The sequence below is a fragment of the Onychomys torridus genome, chromosome 23, assembly GCF_903995425.1.
Source record: "Onychomys torridus chromosome 23, mOncTor1.1, whole genome shotgun sequence".
NCBI lineage: Eukaryota > Metazoa > Chordata > Mammalia > Rodentia > Cricetidae > Onychomys > Onychomys torridus.
The window spans coordinates 13090276-13117915 of NC_050465.1; the positions used below are offsets into that span (position 1 = coordinate 13090276).

The following is a 27640-nucleotide window of genomic DNA, read 5'->3' on the forward strand; positions in this document are numbered from 1 at the left end:
CACCCTGTGGCTGCTGAGAAATGAACCTGGGTCCTCTGGAAGAGGAGCAGTGCTCTATAATCACTGGGCCATTTCTCCAGTCCCTCCCACCCCAGGAGGGTAGGAATACTAATAGGACAGTTGGCAAGTGGGGCAGTGTGGTGAGTTCTTGGAACTTCTTCTGAGATCCTGAGTTGGTAATAATTGTTTCCATAGTACTGTCAGACAAGCGCTGGTCCTGAGCACTTCCTAGTCTCTCATCCTTAGCTCAGTTTCTCCACCCTTTGCTTTTACATTCAGTGCTCAAGACACCACGCATGATGAATATTTTACAAGAATGTGTTGGTTCTCTTACTGCAGCAGAAAAGCAGTAGAACACTAAATTTCAAAGAATATCCCAATGGGCTAGAATCTATGGTTTTTTGTTTTCATCCTGATGAAAATTTCCACCTGGCGTGGAGTATTTTCTATTAAGTATTTGTGTGTGTATGTGTGTGTGTGTGTGTGTGTGTGTGTGTGTATTTTTCCTAATACACCGTTTCTGCTTTGGTTTTTGTTCATTTGTTCTGTACATGGCCCTTGTTGACCAGAGTCCTCACTCTTGTTCTCCTTTCCCCAGCATGGCATTATAACTGGCTTGTTTAATATTGTTTTAACCCAATACAGAAGAAAACAAGCTTCCCCGTAATTAATAGTATTGAAATGTATGAATTATGCTTTAGCTTTTGGGGAGAAAAAAAGATAAAGGAAATCAAGGCAGTTCATTGAAATGGGCTAATCCACTGCACAAGTCACCCACAGCATGTTACAGGGGGGTGCTGTGGTTGGGACTTTCTACTCTAAGAGGGACATTTGATGTGTATTGCTTCATTTGACCTTTTAGAAGACATTGATATAATTTGGGAACTGCCAGTAAACCTGCTTTAATCGTTTAAAAGGAGGGAATTCTAGCATTGTGCAACCAACTGGTTGATTAATTTAAATCCAGAGATACACAGTCGTGCCTGAACTTCCTTTGCAAGATCCCTGTACAGAAGGGATGCTGGTCAGAAGCCCTGAGCCCAGTCCTACTGTCAGATCCTTCCAGCTCTGCTGGACTGCTTAGGCTGAGGCTGGCATCATCCTTAACCTCTCTAATGCCTGCTTTTATTACACAAAACCTCTCTGCTTCAATTCCTATGCATGCTCTACATTTCCCTCAGAGTTCTTTATTTGTATCCTAGGGAAGAGGTATTTTAAAAGCATACTAATTGAAGGGCTAAAATAAGAAGTGATCTTCAACTAGCTTCTTTAGAAAAAAAATATTAGAGCTTAATCCCTCTCTTCTTCTGGGAATCATAATCAAAATTAGAATCATGAAATGCTGAAGTAAGTTTTAGGCATTAAAGTAAGTCATAATGTATAATTCCTTGACTATTAGATTCAAAACACCAAGGGCTTTGTTATCTGTATTTAGTTCTGGATATGTGTTTAAGATGCTAGACTTTTGAGTGAGTTAAAAGGTAGAGTAAGGATATAATTCTTGACCTTTAAATGAAAGAAAAATTTAAATTCTTCAAGGATAAAACTCATTTCTTTATAAAGACTGAAAAGTGTCCTTCAAAGGATATGATGCCAACTTCCAGCCTCCACAGGCACTGCACACACATGTTGCATAGCCATACATGCAGGCAAAACACCTATACACAAATGCTGTTATGAAAAATTAAAACAGAAAAGCATTTAAACCAAAACCAAACCAACTCACTCACTCTGTCTCTGTCTCTGTCTCTGTCTCTCTCTCCCTCTCCCTCTCTCTCTCTCTCTCTCTCTCTCTCTCACTCACACACACACACACACACACACACACACACACACACACACACTAGAAAAGTTTCCCTACATGGGGCAGTCTACTTGGCCAGCTTGCAGAAAAGGCAGGTATGTGTTAGAAGGGAGAAGTCCAAATGAGAAAAATAATGCTAAGTCAGGGAAATTAGAAGGTGTATGGCAGAAATGATTAAATTCAGTTGAGCTTGTGTTTTTTCTTTTCTTCTTCTTCTCCTTATTTATTTATTTATTTATGAATTGTTTTTGTTTTTTAAGACAGCTTCTTTGTGTAGCTTTGGCTGTCCTGGAACTTGCTTTGTACACCAGGCTGGCCTTGAACTCACAGAGATCCACCTGCTTCTGTCTCCCAAGTGCTAGGATTAGAGGCGTGCACCACCACTTCTTGGCTCCCTCCCCCAACTTCGCTTTTGAAAGTAACATTCGTATTTGTACCTGAGCATGTCACATGGGGTTGTTTTAAAAGAAGGTTAAGTAAAAGAGTTTAATCTTAAGTATTCTGCGGAACTGAAAGTAGGAAATACAAAGTTTGTGTTCATTTATTATTAATTGAGTGACTGCTGAGTGTAAGCACGGTTCTGTGCAGAAAATAAGAAGTGAATATAGGCTCTACAGAAGATCAGAGGAAGCAGGGAAATTGCTGTAACCATGCACCATGTTTTTCCTTTTACTTTTAGGGGAGGGACCTCACGTGTTAAGTGTAGACTCTACCAGTGAGCTACAATCCTAGAGCCACAGAACACTGTTATAAGGTAAAGTTAGAGAGGTAAAGAACACTGGAGATTGTAGAACCAGATTTCTGATGGGAGAGATGACACTGGTCTTGATGGATGGGTAGGGTTTTATTGACTGAGACATGAGCAAGTGTAGGGTCAAGGAGGGGATGGAAAGGTTGATATAGAATTTCCTGCGACAAGAGAAAGTGCAGGGGTTCTTAGTGCTTGGATTGTCTAGTGGGCTATGGTTGGAAGCACTGGGAGGTAAGACTTGCAAGGGTGGGCTGTGGTGATGCAGTGTCCCATGGAGGAGCCTTTCAGAATCTAGTAGTTTGGTAGGAAACTGGTCAAGGCAGCTAAAGATGTATCAAGGACAAAGTAATGAGCACAGAATGACCAAAAGGGAGATACACCAAAACCAGAGAGGCCAGTAATAAGACTAAATAGTTATGAGATGCCAGATGGAGTGGTCTCAGGGGACAGGTCACTAAATTTGGCCACTATCGGGCTTTAAATATGATGTAGGGTCATAGTTCTTATTCCACCAGGTCTTGTACTTCTTTATTTACTCAATGTGAACTTGTGTTAATTAAAATCCCCAATCCCCAATGTTGATCATAAAGCCCCAGGTATTTCCAGTGTGTACTGTCTTGCTATGGAGTTTGGGAATCATTCTACCAAGAGCAGAGCAGCCAAGAGTACTGCTCCTTTGAGCTAGGAGGCAGTGAAGTGTAAACAGAGCAAGGCTAGACTAACAGATGTATATGAGGGAGGGAGCTCAATGGCCACCAGAGCAGGCTGGTCTGGCCTTATACTCACCAGCTTGAGCGTACATCAGATTAAGATACTTGCCGGGCTAAGGGCCTTTTGGGCTCCCTTATGTCAATTTAAAGGTTAAGGTGGTTCCTGGAGGTTAGTGAGATGGATGTAATTTATCAGACACAGACACACCATGGGGTGATTTCTTTGACAGAGACACCCTTTTAGTGTAAAAGAATAATTTTGCACTTTCAAGTTTGAATTTCTTTCAGCTTGGATACCCTTGAAGCTTTAGGATGCTCAGAGAATAAGCTTTTTTTTTTTTTTTCTTGCTTGCTTGCTTTTTTTCTTTTCTTTTTCCCCCTGAAGTTAGGACAGATACCAGGAGGTATCCAGTTATCCAGCTGGAACCTGTCAGAGCACAGGAGAGGCTCCTCTGTTACTGGGTAGACTTATCTTTGCTCCCAGCTGTGCTTCTAACCTCTGACCTTGTGGTTCTGTGGGTGGTCTAATGTGGCTGTGTACTTCACCAGGTCTCCCTGTTGCTGTCCTGGGAAATCAGCGCAAAGGCAGAAAGGAAGTAGTGTTTTTATACAAAGTTATCAACTGACAAATTTATGATCTGCAAGAAGTTATACAAAGTTATCAACTGACAAATTTATGATCTGCACTGTTCAGAAAAGAAAATTAGTAGAGGAGAAAAGGTAACTAGAATATCGACCAGAACATGTTATGTTTAGCTGCTTTTGAAAACCAGTTAACAGGAGAATAAAAGCTGTCTCAAGGTGAATTGTGGATAGGAGTTGGAGAATTTAGGTCCTTTGCTCAAAAGAAACATCTCTGGCAGACCTCGTAATCTGACCGCCTAGGGCCGCCGGCAGGATTTATTTCTCCTGGCAATCGTCCACATTTTCCTCAGCCCTTTACCATGTTAGAGATCTCTTGGTTTGTGTTACTTGTTATTATGCTCTTACTGTAACTATTCTTTTAAAAAATCTGACAAGCTAGTTTTATTGATGGATTGTTTTTCCTTTTTGACTCATATGCCTGGAAAAGTCAATATACCCGCTCCCTTTGGTATGTTTGTTACCTTGATAACCTTCATTCACTTTTACAGTGAAGCCCCATTAGCGAGGCAGGGTATCTCTTTGTAAGAATTGTTTGAAGCATCCTCCAACTACTGTGGTTAGTGTCAGACCCGGCCCACTGAAGCTGTGATGAGCCCCCCTGCATGGTCAGTACTAGAGTGACAGGTACAGAGCACACTTAGGTAGAGTTCCGCTTGTTGAATTACTGTAATAACCTATGGCGAAATCTCTTTTAAAGCAGAGAATCATCATATAAAACAAATTGAAGGACTCTCCCTCACATATAGTCTGTAGTTTAAATTGGCGGAAGTGTCACTGCTAACATTCGTGTGTGGTGACATCTTCTAGATATTTTTCAGTGCATATTCATATAAGCAAACATAAATCATTTGAGATACGGTTTCATGAAAGCCAGGGTGGCCTCAAACTTGCTTTGAGGCAGAGGATGACCTTGAGCTACTTACCCTTCTGACATCACCTGCATTTCTGGCATTACAGGCATGAGCCGGCAGACTCGGTATATAAGCACCAGGGATTGAATTCAGAGGCCTTCATGCATGCTAAGCAAGCATTCTACGTATTGAGCTATAGCCTCATATATTCTCAACCCAATCAATTTTTTAAATCATAACACACATAGAGCAATATTTTTTTTACATTGTGTGTGTGTGTGTGTGTGTGTGTGTGTGTGTGTACACTATAGCGTGGTGGGGGTGGGGAGGACAGTTTCCAGGAGTTGGTTCTCTACGCCATGGGTCCTGGGGATCACGTTCAGGTTATCAGTCTTAGTAGCAAGCACTGTCATTGATAAGCCATCTCACTGGCTCTTAGTAGTGTTTCTGCATGCACCTTGGTGAGTTTGCTCTGCTTGGCTGCTCAGGCAGGATCTCAGAAAGAACACACGACAGAATGGGAGCTTTCTTGGAAGGCTCTCTCCCATCTCCTGACTTAAGGAAAGGCTGTGTTTTTGTGAGACTAGGTGTTATGTTACTATTCTGCTCTTGGAGTCTTTCCCAACCTCTGCAGGAATGAGAACTCCCAACTTGTCAATTAGATTAGAAATTCTCTATGTTTTTTCAGATTGGAAATTGGTACCGTTGCATTCCATTTACTGATTTTTGAAGCCACATCATTGTTAGACATTTGTAAGCTATTTACTTACAAGGGAAACATTAAAAGGCAGGCTTGGCTTCACTAAATTGAAATAGAGATAACAATAGTTTCTTTGAAAAAGCTGAGATCTAAGTATACAGCACAGAATGACAACCTTCAGTTTTTATTGTGCTGTGACTGTCTTAAGGAAGACCTGCCAACTTACTTGCTTATCTTTACAATTGCAGTAGTAACAATAAAAATTAGGCCCTAGTATTGTTGAAAAACATGTCAATCAAATATTCATGGGAAAGAAAACAATAGTTTTCATAGCGCAGATGATAAATTATAGACTTATTAAAGTGTTGCAATTGATCAGATAAGCACAGGATATCATTAGAGACTCAGTTTGATGCTGAAACCTGGTTATTTTAAGCAATTACTACCGACCTCGTGTTTTAAAAGCAGTTTGTGTTCTCTTGAACATGGGTGACAGATGCTTGGAAGAACAAAGAGTTCAGAGGGAGGATTACATGTCGTGTGGTTTTCCAGCGGAGGGTGTTATGACAGTGAGAAGTTCTTCTGCCTTTGACACGAGACTTCACCAAGAGAACTGTGGCTGCAAATTGTGGTTTTTCCGACTGGTTGTATCTAGGTGCTACAATTAGGCATTTCCCTGGAGGTGTTTTTCTGGATAAGTGACCTGTTGGCAAGGATTTACTGGAGCTCAGAGATAAATGGACCAGCAGCTGCCACCTCCCAGAAAAATAGAATCAGTTGTCATTGTCCTTGGCATGCTGACTTTCTAAGGCACAGATGTGGGCTTTCTTTTCAAAGTGAATCAAGCGTTCACTCTCAAGGAAAAGGATATTTGTAAAGCAATAATATTAATGCTTGTTAAGTGAGAGAATTATATATGAACTTAGACTCTTGCTACCTCAGAGCACTTTGTATTGACCTGTGTCTTCCTCCGAGCTCTGCATGTGAAAGGGATGTTACCAGTAGAACCATGTAATGACATTTGCCATTAAGAAGTCACGCTGAAATGAACAATTTCAGAATTCGCTGAGTTCTTTTGCTCTGCGTCACAGTGGCTGCCTCTGTGACAGCCTTCATTTCCTACTTAGCAAATCCAAGCCTGGTAGCTTGAGCCCCAGGAAGTTGTTAAAGCAATTAAAGGCGTCTGTTTCCCAGCACATTGCTCCGTTACCATAGTATCCTCTGCCTCCAAGTCTCTCCTGATGATGTCAGTATGCATACAGGGGTTGCTCAGAGCATCTACGTGGGGATGATTCATCCCACAATAAAGCCCCCTTCCTGTTGCTCTCCTTCCAGTGTAATTTTGGATGGCCCTAGCAATGGAAGGTAAGTTCTTTGTTCTGTATAGTATTACAAGAATTACCAAACACCTTTAGTATTTTGCTTCAGGTTTCTTGTGTTCTAAAATATACTATTAACTGAAATCATGATATACAGGGAAATGTCAGGTAATCACTGATAACAGATTTATAGTTTGTGTCTAAAGTATTGTATATGCATGCATGTACGTATACACACGTGGGGAGGGCTTATAAAAATCACTGAATGAACAATGTAATACCTGCTGTTCCCCCTGATAAGCAAGAACAGCACACACACACACACCAGAGCTTTCATTTTCAAACTGTTTGAAATTCACAAAAACCTTAAAATATTTTTACAGGTGTCACAAGGCAGCTAAGGCTCTTAGAAAGTATGTAAATTACATATTCTTACTGGTATTTCATCCCGTGTATGTGATACTAACATAATATGGGAAGGTATTATTGGAAGAACACAGGTTTATCTGTGCTGTGAAGTTCAAAGTATGCTGACAGTCTTTTCCTACTTCTGTCCTATTTCCTTATGTTTCTAGTGTTGTGCTGGGATGAGCTGCTGCTAGATGAAATACTTAAATATGCATCCTTTCTTTAGCATAAGCATTTTAGCCAGCTTTCTGAAAAGAGTACTGTGCAATCCCTTACAGCATCAGGTGGAGAGCTGTGAGCGAAGATCTTACTTGGGAAGTTAGTTTTCTATTTCAGCTTTTCTCCCACAGGCTGCCTCATCAATAAACAATGATGATGAAATATGCCATTGCTCAGTCACCGCACAGAACGTCCTTCCCAGAGTTCTTTTCCTGGATCCCCAGTAACCAATTTCAGCACGCCCTATGAACACGGTGATAGTGGGTTTTAAGAAGAGTAGTTGGAAAAAAATGTTTCCTAAATGTTAGTAAATAGCTTTGCAAGGGGACAGGGGATTGAGAATGGCTTGGCCGGAGACTGTGCCATCTCTTTGGGTGGTTGAACCTTTATTCTGTACAGCAGGCAGGCAGATGGCTTTGATGAGAGGTACAAATATGGTTTCGACTGTTCATTTCTAGAGTCTTGTATTTTTAGAATCCTGTGGAATGTGCTCTACTGCCTAACTTTGATTTGTTTCTGAGAAATGATGCTAGTGGAACATTAATACTACATGTACCTTTCTATAAAGAATCAGTAAGAAATGATAGTTGTTAAGAGTGTAAAACCATATTAAAATTTACATTTAGCTCCTAGGAACTGAAGGATATGTCATAAGTATTGCAAGTGTTTATTCTTTGAATTTTTTCCAGTCTTGAAACTATACTAAAACCATCTTACTTAAATTATTACTTATTTGATACTTGACTTCCTGTTTGCTAAGTTGCTCATTAATTGCTATTAGAAACCATTTCTAAAAGGGAGAAGCAAGTTGTAATAACACTTAATTCAAATTACAGTAGGTTAAATGTTAAAGAGAGTGAATCAGTCTATATTTTCACCATACTTTAAAATTTTTTTAGAAATATGCTCACAGTGCTTTTGTTAGAAATAAAACTAATATGCTTCATGTTAAATAATATCTTATCTTTGTGCTCATATTTCAAGCAGTATAGTCTAATTCATTGGTTAAATGAATTTATAGTTTAAAATATATATTGAGTTTCAACTTTGTAAGTAGCAGTGAAGATAGCCGTCTGCCAGCATGACTATGCAAGTAGTACTTGGCGGAGAATATACTTCAAGAGTCCAGCCTTCTTCCTGTCAGAAGGAGTTCCACACTGTTCAGGCAGGGTGATCTTAAAAATTACTTTAGGAAAGTTTCTCTTTCATTTTCATGCCATAATACGAATGCATTTGAAGCTTAATGGTTAAATTTGTTCTTGCTGGATTATGGAAATGCCAAATCTGCAGACTTGACAGCATGAGGTAAATGAAATATAGCAAGAAGATGATCCTATTGGCTCTCCCTATACAGATAACTGAATGGGAATCCTAAAGAATTCAAGGAAGTTGGATGGAGAAAATAGATGTACAAGTAAACATCCAGCGGAGACCAGAAGCTCAAGTTGTTAGCCTCAGTGAAGGACCTTCGGTGATATTCCGGCCCGAACTTGAAGCCTAAGTTCTAGGTTTTATAGGGCACTCTCAATTTTCATGGCCCCTTGATTCCCAAATTTGCCATGGTCTCATGATTCCCAAATTTTCATGGCTCCATGATTCCCAAACTTTCATGGCTCCATGATTCCCAGTTTAGAAATGGGCAATTTTCCCCTAGTCAGTTTTTAACCCTCCCCTGAAAAGAAATAATCTATGTAATAAACTAATTAAGATGATTTATTAGCTGCTTGTTATTGGCTCTACGCAATTATTATGGGAGTTATAGCTTTAAGGGCACAAAAGTCTTACCTTCTAGTTCTGTTGGTTACATTGGTTACAAATCAACAGGACCGAGGACATTTTTTTTTCCAGGATGCTCTGAGGAAGAATCCAGTTCCATGCCCTTGCAGCTTCCAAGGACCACAGGCTTTGTGGGGCTCATAGCTTCTTCTTCCATTTTCACAACAAGCAAGAGGAGACAAGCCTTGACTCTGCTGTCCCTCTGGTTCTCTGCTTTAAACGACATACACTGTCCCTTACCTTGGGTCCACTTGTATAACCCAGGATGGCCTAACCATTTTGGTATCTTTAACCTTAACTACTTACATAGTCATTCCTATGATGCCATGTGGCATATTCACAGACTCCACAGTTTAGGACATGGGCATCTTTGGGGGCCATTATTCTGCCTACTACAGAGGGATAACATTAAATTTACAAATCTGATATATTTTTACGTAAAGCAGTGCCAATTGGGACCATGAAATTCTGACCTAATTCAATGCATGCACTTTTCTCAAAGGATGTTAAAAATGACTCAAGATAAGTAGTCAGGAGAAACTGAATTAGAAAGAAGTTTTTCTCTAGTTCCAGTGTTCAAAACTCTTGAGTACAGAGGTGAGGCTTAAAAAGTGATGCACTTCTCACTTTGATGTTTTTATTAAGAAGCTAATAGAAGAACAGGTTAATTAAACAAGGCTAATTAGGGACTACACAACTTCTATTAGTTAAGTCCTATGTGAGTGAGCCTGAGGGGTTGTTTATTTTTTTTTAATCTGAAAGGTAATGGCTGGGCCACTGGAGACCCAAATATGAGACTTAATAACCCTAAATTTTGAATAACACTGTCTCTCATTGATCTAGCATGAAGCCATATGAGTCACAAGCTCCAGCTGATGGTACTGGCATGTTTGCTCTATGGTTTCCTAGGAAAGACACACTAGAGTATCATGATCAATACCTCCAGGCCCAGCTGCAGAAAATAATTTTTTTATTGTATATATCTAACACGTATTATGAATGAGACCATAATCTTAGTATATGGGCTCATACATGTGAAGCATGAGGTAATTTACATCTCACAGCTTTTTAACCTTTGCTACAAAACTAGCAGTGGTAGATAGGAGAAAGAAACTGTTGTTGTGTGTTTGTGTTGGGCAGAAGTCCTTAGTGCTGTTGGCTGTGGTTCTCCAGAGAAAAGTAAATAGAAGGAAAGCTGGTTTCTGCTTATATTCTTAAAATAAAATTGGAGTCATTTACTCGAGAAAAACCAAACAGTGCCGTAGCAACTCAGCTTAAAGCACAAAGACTTTGCCAAATACCTACATTGTGGGAAGTAGTTATTGTGACCCTGTTCCTTTTTGTTTCCATGGTGGTACGTGGCCTTAGCATCCTATCTAAAAAGAAAATCTGATGTTATGTTGTTTTCGTATTTACTTGTCAATCAAAATAACATTAAAAATATCAACAAGTTATATAAGTCAGTGAACCAACTAATTATCAATAAGTATTAATCTATACAAATAGCTATTGAAATAAATGTGTATATTTGCTCATGTTTTCTTCTTTACATATCTATTCACTCACTTATATTTACTTTTCATCAACCATGTAAACCGATTCAAGTTCCCATGAGTAAAACCCAAACACCTTTAAACATGATTTTTTAAAAAAAAAAATTAAATTCATCTATTTATTTTATATCCTGGCAACACCCCCATCCTGCTCTCCTAGTCTCCCCCATTCCCCTCATCCCCTCCCTCCCAATCCCCTCCTTTTCCATCTCCAGGAAAGGGCAGGGCTCCTATGAGTGTCAATAAAATATGGAGTATTCTGTTTGGTTTTGTTTTTTAAAGTAAGAATAGTCAGTTCAATACTGATCACTTATTTTCTCTAATTCTTGTAAATTAGGGTGATGAAAGATTAAATCCATTTCACTTGAAAAAGAAAAGAAAAGAACAACCTTCAGAGAACAGCTGCTTTCTCTGTGATAGAAGAGACTGTTTCATCTCAAACCTGCCTGAACCAGCTCTCTTGCTTTCCTAATCCTTTTTACCTTGTTTCAAAAAAAAAATATCTTAAAAGTTTATCTTTGAAAACAAAATCAGAGATAAAGAAGCTAATGAAAATTAGAGTTTTAAGGGTTTGGAATCTTCTTAGTCGGTGGGTGGTAGATAAGATGGAAGGAGACTTCAAAACAAAAACTTCAAAGACGGCTATGATCTCGCACTATTTTGAAAACTAGTTCAGAGTTTTATTTCTATGGGGAATTTTTTTCCACCACTAGTGGGAGCAAAGTCAAGCAGTAAAGAAGTGCTGGAGCCAGGGGCTTCTCCTGAGTCTTGGTTATTCCAAAGTCTCTGCAGATCAGAGAACCGTCATAACACTACCCATTTCTCCCACTGACACCGCACTCAGTGGTCTTCCTTAATTATTGATGCTTTAATGTTGTGCTCATCTCTAAAATGGAGCCAGTAGTGCAGAAAGAAAAGTGATTTTTGAGATGATTTGTGGAGAAAATTCTTTCCTGTGGTGGCCTTATTTCTGCCAAGCTATGTTATGGGAATGGGATCCTACAATGGCTACATTTTCTTGAAATTAACGGTTCCAAAACGGTCTTTTGAGAGGAGGAGCGATGGAATTAAAGGGTCCTCCTTCTCTCCGCTGAATCTTGTGGCCTGGAGCCGATGGAGAGGAAAAGAGCCATGTAGCTGTACTTTAAAGGGCATGCAAGCACAGGTTCAAATGCTTGCTATTCTTCCCCTGACGTTTGCTAGACGAGAGCTCTGTGGACGAGTCCAGTGGAAAAGCTTACCGAGAATCTGGTTCCCATGCCTATTGTTGACTGTCTGTCATAAGTGACTTCACAAAAAGTGAGGAAGCTGATGGGGACGGAAGTTTGATTTCTGGATGTAGTCATAGCCATGCAGGTAACTTGAGTGGCTTTTGGGTGCTTTCCCTCTATGCCAAGAAAGGAAACTCAAGACTCTCTGGTCAGCCTTTACTGTTCATAGTAAGATGACTGAGCTCACCATTTCGAAACTTTCGTAAGTTCAAATATGTGTCACAATTTAAGCTAAAACACGCCCATGAAACTCAATAGAGATAAACGGCAGAATAATACCATTTACAATACAAGAGCACAAGACTCAGGTAGCAAAGATTGCCTTATTGGGCAAGGTCATCTTGATCTTCTTCTACTAAGATGCAATCTCAGTAATTAGTATAGAATCCCACCTCATACAGGTGAGATGCCGTAAACATGGTGCAGAATTAATCAAAGGACAAGGTGATCTTGATCTTCCAGAAGTTTTGGCTAAGAGCATGCGTGTGTAGAATGAATGACTTCCTGTCCACTTAATAACTATCATTTTGTTTTCATACTAATGCTTGGTAAACAGCAACTGCAGCAGAATGTAATAAATTCACTTTGTTTGGATCCAGCTAAAGAATGCCTTTTTCTTAAAATTCTGTGTTAGTTGATGGCTAACCTGTTGTCAACCTGTTAGCTTTCATATTCCTCACCTCTTAATTCTTCTTATGTAACTGTAAAACTGTTAATTTTATCTTGCATTCTTTGCTCCCCGGATTATTTTTCTTTTCTTTTTCCATGACTCCAGCTGTGGCATATACACCTGTCACTAGCAGTTACATTACAGCGACTTCTCTAGTCTGTCTCTTTCTCTGGTTTCCAACTTCCTTTAAGCTTCTTGTGAATTTTATTTCAAGCAAATAGCTCCCCTTCATGAAACACCTACAGATGACACAGCATTATGCTCATCCGGAGGCCACTGCCCCTTATTTCCCCACCACAGATTCCTGTTTGCACAGTTACCCTTGCTTCCTTCTGATGGGAAGGTTGGAGATGTTAAAGGAAAGCGTAGGCTAATGGAAGAACAGAGATGCTAGCCAGGAGGCAGGCAGCTGATCCAGCCTGAGGGATTTCCGCACTGGAAAGGCCATGGAAGCAGCAGTACAAGCTTTTGAGTCATTTTAAGAGGAAATGAATTACTGCATGAACAACCAAACCTTCTGTGTTAATTTAGCTTATCCTCTCAACCAGCTACAGCTCATGTTGCAAAACTTAAAATCTTTACGTGATATGACACCACTACAGCTGTTCCAACAATCCCTCTATCCTCTGGTCATTATTTCTCAGTCTTGGATGCTAATACTTAAAAAAGGAAGTCTCTAAATTTTGTGTAGAGGAAACTAAAGTTTTCTAAATGAAGTATAAGAGGAACATACTTATCCCTTGAATCAACATATGGCAATTTGGATAGTTGTCTACAATTATCTTTAAATATGCTAGCCCTTCGAAGATTTTCCAGCAAGCTTAAACCATTGTTGAAAGACTAGTCCTACAGAAACAATAATCTGATGATTTCTTAGACTTACCAAAATGTAGAAAGTTGAAATAATATCTGATTTTTTAAAAATCAGTGTATGCTTTAATGAGCTCTTTTCCTGATTGATATATAGCTCATATGTTTTACTTTCATAACAGATGCCTTACTAACTATCTACTTTAAAGTTTTGGTATTTAGAAAAAATTTTTTCATCCTTATACTAATGCCAAGAAAATGATTAGTTTAGTTGTTTTTAAACTTGTGTTTAACAAAAAGAAAGACCATTGTTGATGAAGTAATTTAGTAAGTCATCAGAAATATATGTTTATGCTTCTGGACACTAGTAATTATTGGATTGCAGTTATTTTTCAAATGTTTACCCTGGGTTGAAGTTTTATCCTACCGATGGTCTGAGTCATGACTTAGATCATCTGTTAATCTAGTAGGCTAGGTCACTAGCCCAGTCTGCTAGGGTGTGTAGAAATCACTGTTACTTGTAGCCACAAGTATTTAATTCTCTACCACTGAAGCTATCCTGAGAGGGAGTTGAGATGTAACTGCCTGTTGAGATGAGATAGGAAATATGAACTCAAACTGATGTAAACACCCTTATTTCTTTACTCCCTTCATACAAAACTGCCCTTGTGTAGCGGCCCATGTTGCCTGCTTCTTGTCTCCATTTCTTATCTTTCTTCTTGTCTCCCTCTTTCCTTTCTTTCTTTTTTTTTGACTATTTATGTATTTTATTTTTGTTTGTGTACATGTGCATGCCTGAGTGTATTTATGTGCTCTGTGTGTGGAGGAGCTACCTTTGAATCTCTCTGGAACTGGAGTTATACATAATTGTGAGCCACCCTGTGAGTGCTGGGAGCCTATCCCTGGTCCTCTGCAAGAGCAGTATGTGTTCTTAACTTCTGAGCCATTTCTCCAGCCCCAAAGAGGCTTTTTGTTTTTGTTTTTATTTTTATTATCTTGCTGAATATGGGTGTTTTTGCCTTTGTGTGCATCTGTGCACCATTTGCCTGGATGCCTGGGATCCTCTGAGGCCAGGTATCTGCTGGGACTGTTACAGATGGTTGTGTGCTGGGAATTGATCCCAAGTCCTTTGGAAGAGCAGGCAGTGATCTTAACCACTGACCCATATCTCTCTACCCCACACCCTTTCTTTTACCAACTTTTCAGAACCACCTCTCTGCAGATTTGATACTGGTCAGTTCTCATTCTCCCTCTGACTGGACTTTGCAGCCACATTTGTAACAAGTCACCCTTCTCCACTGCCCCGAAGCCTCACATTTTTCCAGTTGCCTTTGTCCTAACATGTGCTTTCTAGTCGCCTTGCTGATTCTTTATCATCTTCCTGACTCTAAAGCCAGAGTTAGTACTCTGCTAAAGTTCATTTTCTTTTTTAAAATAAATTTTTAATTTTATTTGTTTATATTTTATGTATGAGTGCTCTGCATATATGCCTGCATGCCAGAAGAGATATTCAAATCCTATTATAGATGATTGTGAGCCACCAAGTAGCTGCTGGGAATTGAACTCAGGACCTCGGGAAGAACAGCTAGTACTCCAACTCCCTAAAGTTCATTTTCTTAATGATCTTTTCCGGTCTTGTGACTTTAAATTTCATCAACATACTGACAGATTCCAAATTTGTATTTCTGACCTAACCTCATTGATGAACTATAGATAACGTATCCCTGTATGAGGTAAAGAGTGATTTGTACACTATTCCTACCACCCCATGCCAAAGCTGGGCTCATTTCCATCTGAGCCATCCAAAAGTGCACCTTATGAGCCCTTTAGTGAATTCCTTTCCAGCTTCCAGAGGGCTTGCATGGCTTATGTCTACCCCCCTCTTACAAGATCATGTTTTGTATTCTGGTTTCTTTTCCTTAACCCTTGCCATCATTTACTATGGACCCATTATCTGTACTCAGATATTTTCTGGAAAAGTGTCTTATAGTAGCTACTTGTTGGTAAGTAGTTACTTTATTGGCAAGCATTAGATTGCTTTCCACAACCAGCATGTAATTCAAAGCAAAAGAAAACATGTTATCCTTCTAGTTTCCCAATCTAGCAGCCACTACCTGCCTGTTTAGCACTTCACAGTAGGTCCTCTAAGTCAGGGTATACTTTCAGAATTAAATACAAAATAATTTGAAATGTTTTAGTAATTTTTACATTGATTACTTACTTGAAACAATAATTAGGTAATATTGGGCTAAATAAGACCTATTCAAAATTTGATTTCACTTTTGCCATTTTGCTTTTTAAAGTGGGACTTCCAGAAAAATTAAAGGAATGTGCATTTTTTTGTCCTATTTTTATTCGATGACACTGTTGAGTACACATCATTTCCCTTCTTCTATAGTGATATCCTATTTGTGGTACCTTCAAAACATACCTGGAATCCAACTAAGTTGCCATCTCCATCACTTCCACTCAGTCCCAAACACCATTAAATCTTGTTTCCATTTTGGCAACAAACCTTTAACTTGTCTTCAAATTTCTCAAGTCCAGTCTTAATGTGAAGCCACAGTGACTCTTTGAAGGCACATACCAGGTCATGTCTCTCTTCCCCAAACCCTCAGATCACTTTGTATCTTAGTCATTGTAAATCAGATCCGCAAAAGCCAATCTTAAAAGCTGATCTCCCTTCCACTTTGATTTTATTTCTACATTTCTCGGACACAGGCGAAAGTGTATTTCCCAATGGGAACAATTGTTCTAGCCCCTACCTGTATGGATCTCATCCCACCTACTGCACGGCTCTCTTTACCATCTCATATCTTCACATTTGTAAAACCTTTCTGAAGACTTTGAAGTTAGTAGCTTATTGTTCTTGATTGCTTCAGAGAACTGGTTTCTAGTTCTCTGTTTTCGTTTTAATGTGAGTGACTTGCTAACAAGTTGCATAGCTTTCATGATAGTTGAATTAATTTTTATCTCCGTCCGGTATGACCGTGTGTTCTGGGAAAGCAGGGAATTTTCTTTTATTTACTGCTGTGTCTCCACTCTAAGAACACTGCTTTGTGTTCAGTGACAAATAGTTATCTGTTGAACGGATGAGTGATCGGATGTATGTGAATGATGACAAGCTTTCTAGGGCACTAACATGAATAATGGTGAATGTGAGAGGAAATGATGTCATTTCCTGTATTAAAAGTAATTAGGAGGTGAGGCTGGATGCACAAGGTGATTTTTTTGTTACAATGGGCCTTAAGTTCTATGTAAGTGACCAACATTTATTTTTTATGAGAAATGAAGAACATTTATATTCTTTAAATTTTAAAATTAAAATTATTTAAAAATTATACATGAACCAAAAATTATACATATTAGGGTGACCAGTGGTGTTGTGCTCCATGTATATTCTATATACCTTTAAATCAGGTTAATATATCTTTCTACTCAATTATCTTTTTTTGTGTGAAAACTTCCAATGTCTTTTCATCTAGCTTTTTAAAATGTGTAGTACATTATCCTTATCTATGGTTTTCTTAGTGTGCTATGACACTCCAGAATGTCTTGTTCTCTCTGTTTAGCCAAACACAGTACCTTTGACTAGTCTTTTTACATCCTCTCCTGTGCACTGACTCCTCAGACTCTGTAACTACCTACCACTCTACTCTCCACATCTGTGAGACAAGTGAGATCATGTTACTTGTCTACAGAACCATTTAAATTCTTGAAGTAAAAAATCAAAGCAACTTGAATTTTTCTTTCACCTGTTCAATGATTGCAAAAAAAAAAAAAAAAATAGTGGTCCCAATTCATGATACTAGCGCATAAATGAGTAATTTGAGTTTGTGGGAAGGTGGGAACCACTGGTAACTGGTCACATATGAGGAAAGGAAAGGGCTACTCAAGTAGACTTTGCTCTAATCTTTGAGGTCAGAGTTGAGGAGGAGATAGAAGAACTTCGCAGGCTAAGGAGGACAAGGGTTAAGGGATATAGATAAGATCAGTCTGGAAGATTATAAAACTCAAGAGAGCCATCTTCTGAATTCCTGAAGTGTCTCATGCCTGCTTCAAGCATTTTAAATAATAGATGCACACTTTACAGTTTTTGATGCTAGCTGTCTTCAAATTCATGCTGTAGGAAACTATTTTTTCCTTCATTTTCATGTAGAAATTTAATTAAAGCAACTCTTAATATACATGTTACAGAAGCATTAATTAGCTCCTAATAAATACATATCAAAAGTAATCAAAGGTATTGGTGAGAGAATTCCTTGTGTATGTATTCAATCATTGATAATTAGAATTATCATGTAGGATGCATGTGCTTGGAACAGTTTAAGAAGATGATACTGAGTTAATTTAGTCGTATGTTCAAAGAATCAGTCAAAGAATACATTACAGAATATTTTGAAATGAAACTATATTCTGTAATTTCAGAAAGCATTGAAAAACTGGAGTCTGTTATGCCCTTGCTCAATTGAAAGCTTTATGTACTATTGTCCAGATACTCTGAGGAAAGGTGCCGTGGTGGCTAATATAGACTGTCAGTTTGACAGGGTCTGGTGTCACCCAGGAGCCATGCCATGAAAGTCTGTGAAGGACTTTTGAGGTTGTTAATTGAGGTGAGTGTGAGTGCCATGGTTGTATAGTGTGGGGTTCTAGTCCAAATAAAAAGGAAAAAGCAAACTGAGCACCAACATTTATCTTTTGTTTCTTGACTCTGGATGCAATGTGACCAGCTTCCTCAACTCCTTCAATAAGGTCTTCCCTCCCATGGTGGGCTGTGGTTTTGAACTGTGAGTGTTGGAGATGAAATAAATCCATCTTTATCTTTATGTCAAGCATTTTGTCAATAGCAATGAGAAAAGTAACTGAAACAAGTACTTTGAATGCTTACCCCATGTTTATGGGCAACAGCAGCAATATTACTGTTGTCTTGTCAATATTCCTTGATAGACTCAAGTCTTGATTACACAATTGACTCATCTCTTTTTCACAAGTACTATTGAGTCTTCTTTATTGTACCTCAAACATGGCTTTCTATGAAGTTCCATGTAGAACCTAAGTGAAAAGAAAAGTCATTAAAAATTATAACAGGCTATGTGAAGGAGTTGTATTGTAAATAGATCACTACAACATGGTCACTTGTTCTCTGAATTTTGATCAATGATAGGTTTTTTTTGTAATGGTTTCTGCCTGTTGCAAAGAGACAGTTCTTTGTTGATAGTTGAAAGCTACGCTTAATCTGTGGGTATAAGAATAACTATTTAAAATGCAGTTAGGAATTATGCTAGTTACTAAATTGGTGGTTGCGTGTTTTCCTCCAAAATCCGTGACCTCTCTAGCCTCAAGTAGTTGGCTAGCTTTTTCAGTACCTGGCATGGCTCCCCTTTTAGAGAGAAGGCCTCAACTAAGTCCAGGTAGCAAACTTGTTTGTTACAGCCAATATATGATGGCTGCTATTGTATCCTTAGGGTTATTGTGCCATGCTGGTCATTGCTGTCATTCATAGACATCATGTGCCTGTGATTGGTAGGACAACTTGGTTGTTTCCTTTGAATGTTTTCACAGCACCCTGTGGGATCCTTGAAAGCTAGCCCTCAAGTGGTCAGCCTTGAAATCATTATACATACAAGTAACATTATAGGGATTGATTAGGTTGCATCTATATATTAAAGAAAAAGAGTCTAGGGGCCATGAAATTAAGAGGGGGGGAGAGTTGGAGGGAGTGTTACATGACAGTGGTTAAAGAGGGGAAAGGGGAGGGAAAAAGTAGTGCATTTTAATTTCAAAAAGCAAAAAAGTTATATGAGGCTAAACTGTTAACTGTATACACAGAATGAAGCATGCTCTGTATTGTTATCAGCTGCACCATGAATTGTTTGATTAGCTTCATTGACAACTATTTGCTATAAATTATTGTTAGTATATTATGCATTATTATTATTATCACTAATTAGCTGTATGCCAAATTAATATAAGTATGTCTAAAATCACAAATTCCTGCCTCCATGGAATTTATAGTCTAGTGGTGATAGGAGGGACTGACGAGTAACTAATAATTGTAAACATATTGTCTGTTAAGAATGGGTAACCCTAATTGGGAAACTAAATTGAAAGTGGAGGTGTGAGTGATGGGCTTTTTGTGGTGGAGTATGTGGTCTCAGTTTCGGGGGTCACAGAATGACTCAATAAGAGGGTCGGTTGAATAAAGACCTCCCACAGGTTTAAGGTAAATGAATACCCATAGCTTCAGGGAGATTATTTGAGCCATGGGAAAGAGTAAGACCACAGGCCCTGGTGCAGGTGTGTGCCTTGATAGGTTTGGGTACCACCATGGTCAGTATGCCTCGTGCTGAGCAAGTGAGCTGAGGTTAATCAAGCGGGGTGAGTAGGTACCAGGATGGAATGCTGGCAGCTAGTGGTCCTCACAGGAGTGGGGGCCACTGGGCAGGTCTGCACAGGAGCAGTGTGGGCTGCCTTGCCTTTCACAGCACCCACTCTGCCTGAAGCTTTGATGAAAGACCCTTAAGAGGCCAAGAATTCAAGTTGAGGAGCTATGGAGAGGAGCCTTGGTCATTTTTGGTTTTTTGGAGGTGTCAGGAGACAGGAGAACAGTGGATCAGAAGTAGAGTAAATTTTGACTTGGGCATGGAAAATATGTACTGAAAGATTGGGTATACATAAGAAAGAGAGAGACTAAAAGTGGCCGAGGACTCATGTCCAGACAACTTCCAAGGTAGAATATCTGGAGAGCAAGTTGTATATCCCAGTGTGGTATTTGCTCATAGCTCATGACGATGTATAAAATAATTGATTTTGTTGGCTTTAGTAGGATTCTGAGGGTTTTAAATGTCAGAGATTCCTCTTCCTGTCATGTCCCTCTCTGGAGTTGTTTTGTGTCCTCCTTCTTAATTGAAGTTTCTCTTCTCTCTCCCAATGGAAAACATCCATTATTTTCTGAAGCATTTATTCTTTACTGTGGTGGATTATAGCTGCCTCCTTGTTATGTTGTTTAATTGGACTATTGGCTACAATTATAAACCTATTGAGTCATATACATTTACTTGTCTGGAGAAATAAGGCTTTAATGTAGTAATGTAACAGAGTAGAATGGATTGTGTTTTCTAAATTTGCTAATTTATTCTCATCACTAACGTGTTCTGGAGAGAATGCATTTTCTTTAAAATAAAACAATAATCATTTGTTGCAGCTGGGAAAAGGCACTGAAGGATGTGGCTGTAGTATAGAGAAAATTTAAAACTTTAAAATTTAAAAATGAGAAATGCAGCGACTGGCCATTGACAAGACTGTCTGTCATTGAATGGACACGCGCTCACCCTCAGCATGCAGTGAGGAGGCATTGAACTGGTAATCAAAGTTCTGAAGAGTCTAAAGTTTCATTGACTTCAGAATTATAATGGTGACTTTGAAACTATTTCTGAAATTTTGTGGTTTTATAACAGGAAGTGTTTCACTAATACCCTTAATTGTGAATCACCCATGACTGTAAGAGGATGGTAGTGAAAACTGATCTCTGAATTTCATAGTGTTGTCACTGACATAAGGTGAGATCAAGTCTTTAATTATTGTTATGACAAAAAACTGTATTGTATGTCACCAGAGACAATGGAAAATAAAAATAAGATAAGACCAGAGCTTAGCATTAAAGGTGGTAGATCCTTCAGACAAGAAGAGACACAGTGAAGGCTCAATGGATACATTATTTGCTACATAAGAATAAGGGCCTGAGTTTGGTGCCCCAGCACCCACATAAAAAGCCACACACACTGGTGAATGCCTCCAGTCCTAGCCCCCAGGGAAGCAGAGAGAACTCACCTATGTAACTAGCTAGTCTTGTTACATAGGTAAGTTCCAGTTTCAATGACAGATTGTTCCAAAAAATAAGGTCGAGAGTCACTGAGGACATCTGACATTGACCTCTAGCCTCCACGCCTATGTTCCCCTGTGTTTGTGAACATTTGTACATTTACACCTACATACACACACATGTATATGCCACTTACAAATCTCCTCAAGGTAGCAAATGATAAGATTTCTATATGATTATATAAGCTTCTCTAATGATGCAGTAAAATAGTTGTTTAACTAATTAAACATAATAAATTAAAATAATTCAATGAGTAATTATGAAGTGACATACACTAATTCTGCACCTTGTATCATTGACAGCAGCTATTTCTATTACATTTCAGCACACTCAAGTCTTCAAGCCCCATCTCTGGCTCCTCTTTAGGCTACCCATCTCTGCCTGCCTCTCCTCCTTCCCCAGGTCCTCATCTCACTGGCAAAATACCGCATATTCTTCATTTTGCGTTCTTTAAACTCGATCTAAACATAAAACTGTTCTCTAAGAGTCACTTGTAACTGGCCAACAGCCCTGGGCGATGCTCTTTTCAGCTCTCACAGCAGTATCCCTTGGGTGGCCTTTGGCCCTGGCCATCACCATTCCCAAGAATCAAGTCTCCATGAAAAAGCAGCCTGAGATTTTAGGTGTGTGCCTTTGCTCACAGCACTCTCTGTGTAGTAAGGTTCCCCCCGCCCACCTCATTTTCCCCAAGAAAGCCTACTCATCCTTCTGAAATCTGGGAAAAATCTACTCTTCCCTCCGCTCTGCTACTGCTGTACACTAGTTATTCAAGGTCTTACTGCATGTACAGCCTTTTGAAAATACTGTTATTTATAGGCAGAGTGTCACTTGTTTTGAAGTTTTGGAAGTGCTTTACTTTCAGTAAATTTCTTTTACTAAAGTGCAATCTTGTGCTGTCATAAATTTCATGCTCTCTAATGTATAATACATCTATAAAATAGAAAAATGTACACGTATTTATAGAGAGTCCCATTTCATTGGGTAACCAAACTATTTTTAAAAATTCTTTTCAGGTACCATCTCGTTTCTTTTACCTACATAATTCCTTCAGTTAGATTAGAATTGCCTTAGAGAAAGAATGTAGCACAGAGCGTCGAAGCTCATGGGAAATATTTTAGAAAGAGACACTGCTATTGATTTTGTTCCTAATTGACAGTGCTCCTGTGTTTTGGTTTGGAGCCAGTACTGTATATGGGAATTTCCACTTTCACTTATGTCTCTTGTACTCCATGAAAATGTGCAGCTCTGGCAGTTATCCTGGATGGTTTTGCTGTCGTGATTAAAACACAGATGGAGCTCATTTCTTCCCCAAGTGTTTGATTGGCAGACACTCTGTGATCAACACTGTTCGCTGCTGAACACATCAGCACCATCTGCCTTCAGTCTGCTTGGAGAGACTTGTCACAGTAGAATTTCCTCAGCCTCACATGAACCAGTTTAAAAAGGTGTATATTCCTTTTGCTGAAGCCGTCCAATGATTTATGAAAAGCTATGTATCATATGTAAAGATTTTCATGGAAGTAAGCTTCCAGATTAACGAAATATTCATTAAAATTGGACTTTAAAAATGTGTCAGTCATTTCTTTTCTCTGGTTAAGATAGTTAGAGTGTTACACAAAGCCACTGTGTCTTGAAAAGCCAATCTCTAAATAAATTCAGCTGAGGGGGCATTTTGTTTTCAGTGAGGTTGTTAAACATGATTTCAAACCAGAGTCCTGTACTCTGAACCAGTCGGTGAGTGCTATTTATGGATGGCAGTCCTCTGGTGTACTTTCTCTTAAACCCAATAAAAAGTAAGAATCTTTCAACAAGCATTCTAATTTTCAATTTTTTATTACTTATAAATAGATTATAGTAAATTATACTTCCTAATTTGGATGTCAGTATGAAGAATGGGCAGACACATGTTCATACAGTGTTGATGCAGATAAGTGGATGTAGCTTGGGTTCTTTAGAAAAAGATACCTTTAAGATATTAGAAGCCTGGAAATGGTGATATTAAGAGGAGGAGGAGAAAATTATTTGCTGTTCCAAAAATAGCCATGTAAAGAACTGGTTCAAACTTAATTGCCTAAATATGTAAGAAATGTACTTGTATTGTGCTTAATAATATGAATTGTATATATAATTACATAATAGGAAACTGGTTTGGGTTCCTCCTTCCTGTCCAAATTAATAAATAAATATAGTTAATACAGTGAAAAACACTTTGTTTAGTTTTCCCTATAAATTAATGTGTTATTCAGAGAATGTTGGAACAAAAAATAAAAAAGACTTAAGTTTTAAAACATTCTAAAGAAAATTGTGCTGGGTGGTGGTGGTACTCGCCTTTAACCCCAGCACTCAGGAGGCAGAGGCAGGCAGAACTAGTGGCTACACATCGAAACCCTGTCTCAAAAAAGCCAAAACAAACCAACAAACAAAAAGCATTCTAAAGAAATATGGACTAAATATTCTTATTGCTCGAGGTTTCTAAGGACATTCACTTATAAGTCAGGGGCAAGAGTGGCCTTTGCATTTGGGTGGACATTGGCTGATTTGCTCTAAAGTTAATCACCTCACAGTTGGCATGAAAACCATGACACCTTTTGAAGGTGAACCAATGGAAAAGAAGGAAAGTAACTGTGAATCTGTAGGGTCTTGTCATCATCTTACCAGAATCTCTCAAAGATGAATATGTATCCCATGTAGTTCTATCATTTGGTTCACAGAGCAAATACCTTTAGGAACCTACATTCTTAAAAGGAGAGAGACACCATAATTTTGATAGAAACCCCCAGTAACATTGCTGTAAACAACATGGAAATTTAGAGAAGGGAGGTACTCCCCAGGTTACTGGAGAATGGAACAGAGTTCATCCACTTCAGTGCTATTCTGACAACTTATGTCTTTTTTTTTTTTTCCAGGTTACTTCTCTCTGCACTGGTTTTATTTTCTGTTGACATTTGCTCTGTGGTTCACCCAAACATATCTTTCATAGTGATTGTGCACATAATATGAATTCTCCAGAGAACTTTACTAGATGGCATTTGGTCAATAGAAAACTTGAAATATGTAACTGTGCCAGAAACTATAGAAACTATTCTAAGTACTTTATTTTAAACAAAAAAAAAAAGAAAGAAAAGAAAAAGATAAAAGAAAAGAAAAAAAGAAAAAAACACCTTATTTGGCAAAGATTAAACTGCCTAATAATGACTTACCTAGTCCACTGGAGGGACTAGGGTCCAGGCTACTACCTATACCAGTGTACTGAAATAGACCAGCTCCTAGAATTGTCCTGAGTGTGAACAGTTAATGCCTCCTCGAGTTCAATCCCATGCCAAGAACAGAGCAGTAGAGAACAGTCAAGGTGAGAGTTCTGCACAAAGGTGCTCTGGCTTGTGTTCACATTTGCCTATACACTCGGTTATGCTTGTTTGCCTACATCCTGGTACCTCAGCCCAGATTATAAACTCCACCTGTGCCAGGTCTAATGGATTGGTGACAAAGTGACAAAAACCATGCCTCAGAAGAGTTGGGGTTTCATTTTTTCTTTCCAGTTGAAAAGGCTTTGGAAGCAGCAGCTAGGTTACATATTGACTGGGTTGAGGGAAGGTGAGTCTCTTTGATGAGAACAGTGGAAGGTGCATGTCCCCAAGAGAGTCTGTTTCCCTGTTGTTCACCCTAGGCTTCTTGTTGACTTTCTCTGGTTCTTCGTTTCCTTGTTGGCCATATAAGAAAAGCTGTAAGTCCTCAGGAGCTCTGAAAAATGTGATAAAGATCTATCTGGTCGAACTGAACAGACATAAGAAATGTATGCACAAAGGACAATGAGGTGAGATATGGTGAAACAGAGCAGAGGTTTTCTGTCGAGGTGTGGGGATTGATGGGAGGGGAAGCTACCTATTAATGTGGTGTTCCACAGGTGTTTCATTTTTTTTTTTTTTAACTAGAATTACATGTTGAAGAAGTTCATTTCATCCTTGTACTTTTCAATCTTGTTGAAAGTAGCCTAAAATATTAAGCAAGATAAGAGTGTAGTTTTACAAAGTATCTCAAATCATTATTGACTCATAGACATGCCCATTTGACATTGAAACATGACATTGTTATCTTCAAAGTTCACACTCAAGAATTGCACAACTGAGTTACACCTCCACCAAAAAAGAAAAAAGTCTCCAAAATAACCTTCTGTGTGTGAAGTAGGCTTGTGGGTTTGTGTTGAGCCACATTTGTAGCCATCTTGGCATAATACAGCCCCTGACTTGGCACATTGGCCAAGTAGTAGGAAAATCTAGAGGCCAAAATCCCAAATACAGACTAAATGCTTAGGAAAGCTGCCTCTTGAGGAAAGCCCATAAAAGTGCTGACTAGGAGTAACATGACCCAGTTGTGGGTCCAGAATTTCATGTATAATGAGCTATTTATTAATTTTTCTTTCTGAGTTAACAGTTTCTATTGATATGATAAAATGCCATGACTAAAAAGCAACTTAGTGAGGGAAGGGTTTATTTGACTTACAAGTCATAATCCATCATCTGGGGAAACTAAAACAGGAACTGGAGGAAGGAACCTTGAGACTGGAACTAAAGCCAAGGTCATGGAGGATCGCTGTTTACTGACTTGTTTTCCATGCCTTGTTCAACTCAGCCACCTTCTTCTTCTTCTTCTTCTTCTTCTTATTCTTATTATTATTATTATTATTATTATTATTAATTTTGTTATTCATTCTACATACCAACCACAGATCCCCCTCTCTTTCCTCCTCCCGTCCCTCCAGCCCCCCCCTCCTCCCGCCTCAACTCACCTCCCATTCTCTCCTCCAACAAGGTAAGGCCTCCCATGGGGAGTCAGCAGAACCTAGTGCATTCAGTAGAGGCAGGTCCAGGTCCCTCCCCCTGCATCAGTGTTGTGCAAGGTGTCCCTCCATAGGTAGTGAGTTCCAAAAAGCAGTTCACGTACCAGAGATGGATCCTGATCCTACTGCCATGGGGCTCCTTAAGCAGATAAAGCTACACAACAGTCTTGCTTATGCACAGGGCCGAGTCCAGTCCCATGGAGGCTCCACAGCTGTTGGTCTAAAGTTCATGAGTTCCCACGAGTTTGGTTTTGTTATCTCTATAGGTTTCTCCATCATGATCTTGATGACCCTTCTACATTCTTGCAAGATCCTTCCTGGTGATACCCACAAGCTAGATTATCTAGAATGTTGACAGTGTGAATTCATTCTAGGGCATTTTGTCTGGGTCATTTAGGCCTCTGTCCACTTTCAGTGTTTCAAGTTCTTGAAGTCTATGCTCAATAGTGCTGGATTCAAACTCTGAAAGGCAAACCTGACCCTAGAAAGAGATTAAATTAGGAAAGAGGATGATGACCTAGACATCAGTAATCATGGTATGCCAGACACAGCTGAAGAGTGTGCCCAAGGTCTCCATGAGGAAATAAGCCACTGACTTCGCACTCTCTGACTGATGAGGACATGCCGGACCTTTGCTCAGGCTGGCAGATAGGGGAAGGGCTGGGGCTCACGAACCTGTTCAGTTATAGTCTTATGTTCCAGGAGTGCTGCTTGACTTCAAACTGCCCGGAGCAGCTTCATATGGGCTGGTATCTATATGGAAATGGGTCCAGTCTAATGCTTTGGGGTACAGCATGAATAGACTGTGGGTAATGCGATATCCAAGGATGAAAAGGATGGGAATGGAAACCTCAAGGAGGCAAACATGTTTCCGAGGTACTGTATACATATTTCAAATTCTTGGTTCTTTATAGTATAGGATAGCAGGAGGCCATGTTAGATCCTAAGCTGTAAAATTAATGAATCTAAGAGGGCATTAGCAAGAAGCCTTTCCAGAGTAAAAAGAAGTCCAGCTCTGCTTTCATTTTCAAGGATCCTGGATTATGAACAACCGAGTTCGAAAATCAACTTACAAAAACTGCAGCATATTTAATGTTTCCATTAAATTTGCTAAAGCCTTTTTACCATGTTCACAAAACACAGTCACTGAATGTGTAATTGAATAATTGAATAATGTGTAATGTAATTGAATACATTTCTAGATAATACTAGAAAATCCAAATGAGACTCTGTTTTCCATTGCCCATTTTCCTGATTCCGAGTCAGGCACTTTAAAATTTTTCCAAGTGAGTATAGCTGAGATGATTAATATAGAATTACATAATGCTAAGAGTAAAGATTTTAAAAAGTTCTCAAATCATGTTCTTTTGAAAATGGAAAGTTTAAATGTGGAAAAGAGGATGGATGGATGGATGGATGGATGGATAGGTGGGT

At 39.0% G+C, this 27640-nt stretch overlaps 1 protein-coding gene across 8 annotated transcripts in view; it reads left to right on the top strand.

The window, feature by feature from the left end:
• Positions 1 to 27640, top strand: part of Pam (peptidylglycine alpha-amidating monooxygenase) — a 275438-nt gene that overhangs the window by 39855 nt on the left and 207943 nt on the right. The window contains exon 1 of one of the 8 annotated variants that reach the window (XM_036173736.1): positions 6706 to 6826. The exons of the other annotated variants lie outside the window; for them this stretch is intronic. The gene's annotated coding sequence lies outside the window, so the exon portion shown is untranslated. Of the gene's footprint in view, positions 1 to 6705; positions 6827 to 27640 lie in introns of those variants that run through there. 8 annotated transcript variants of the gene reach the window in all.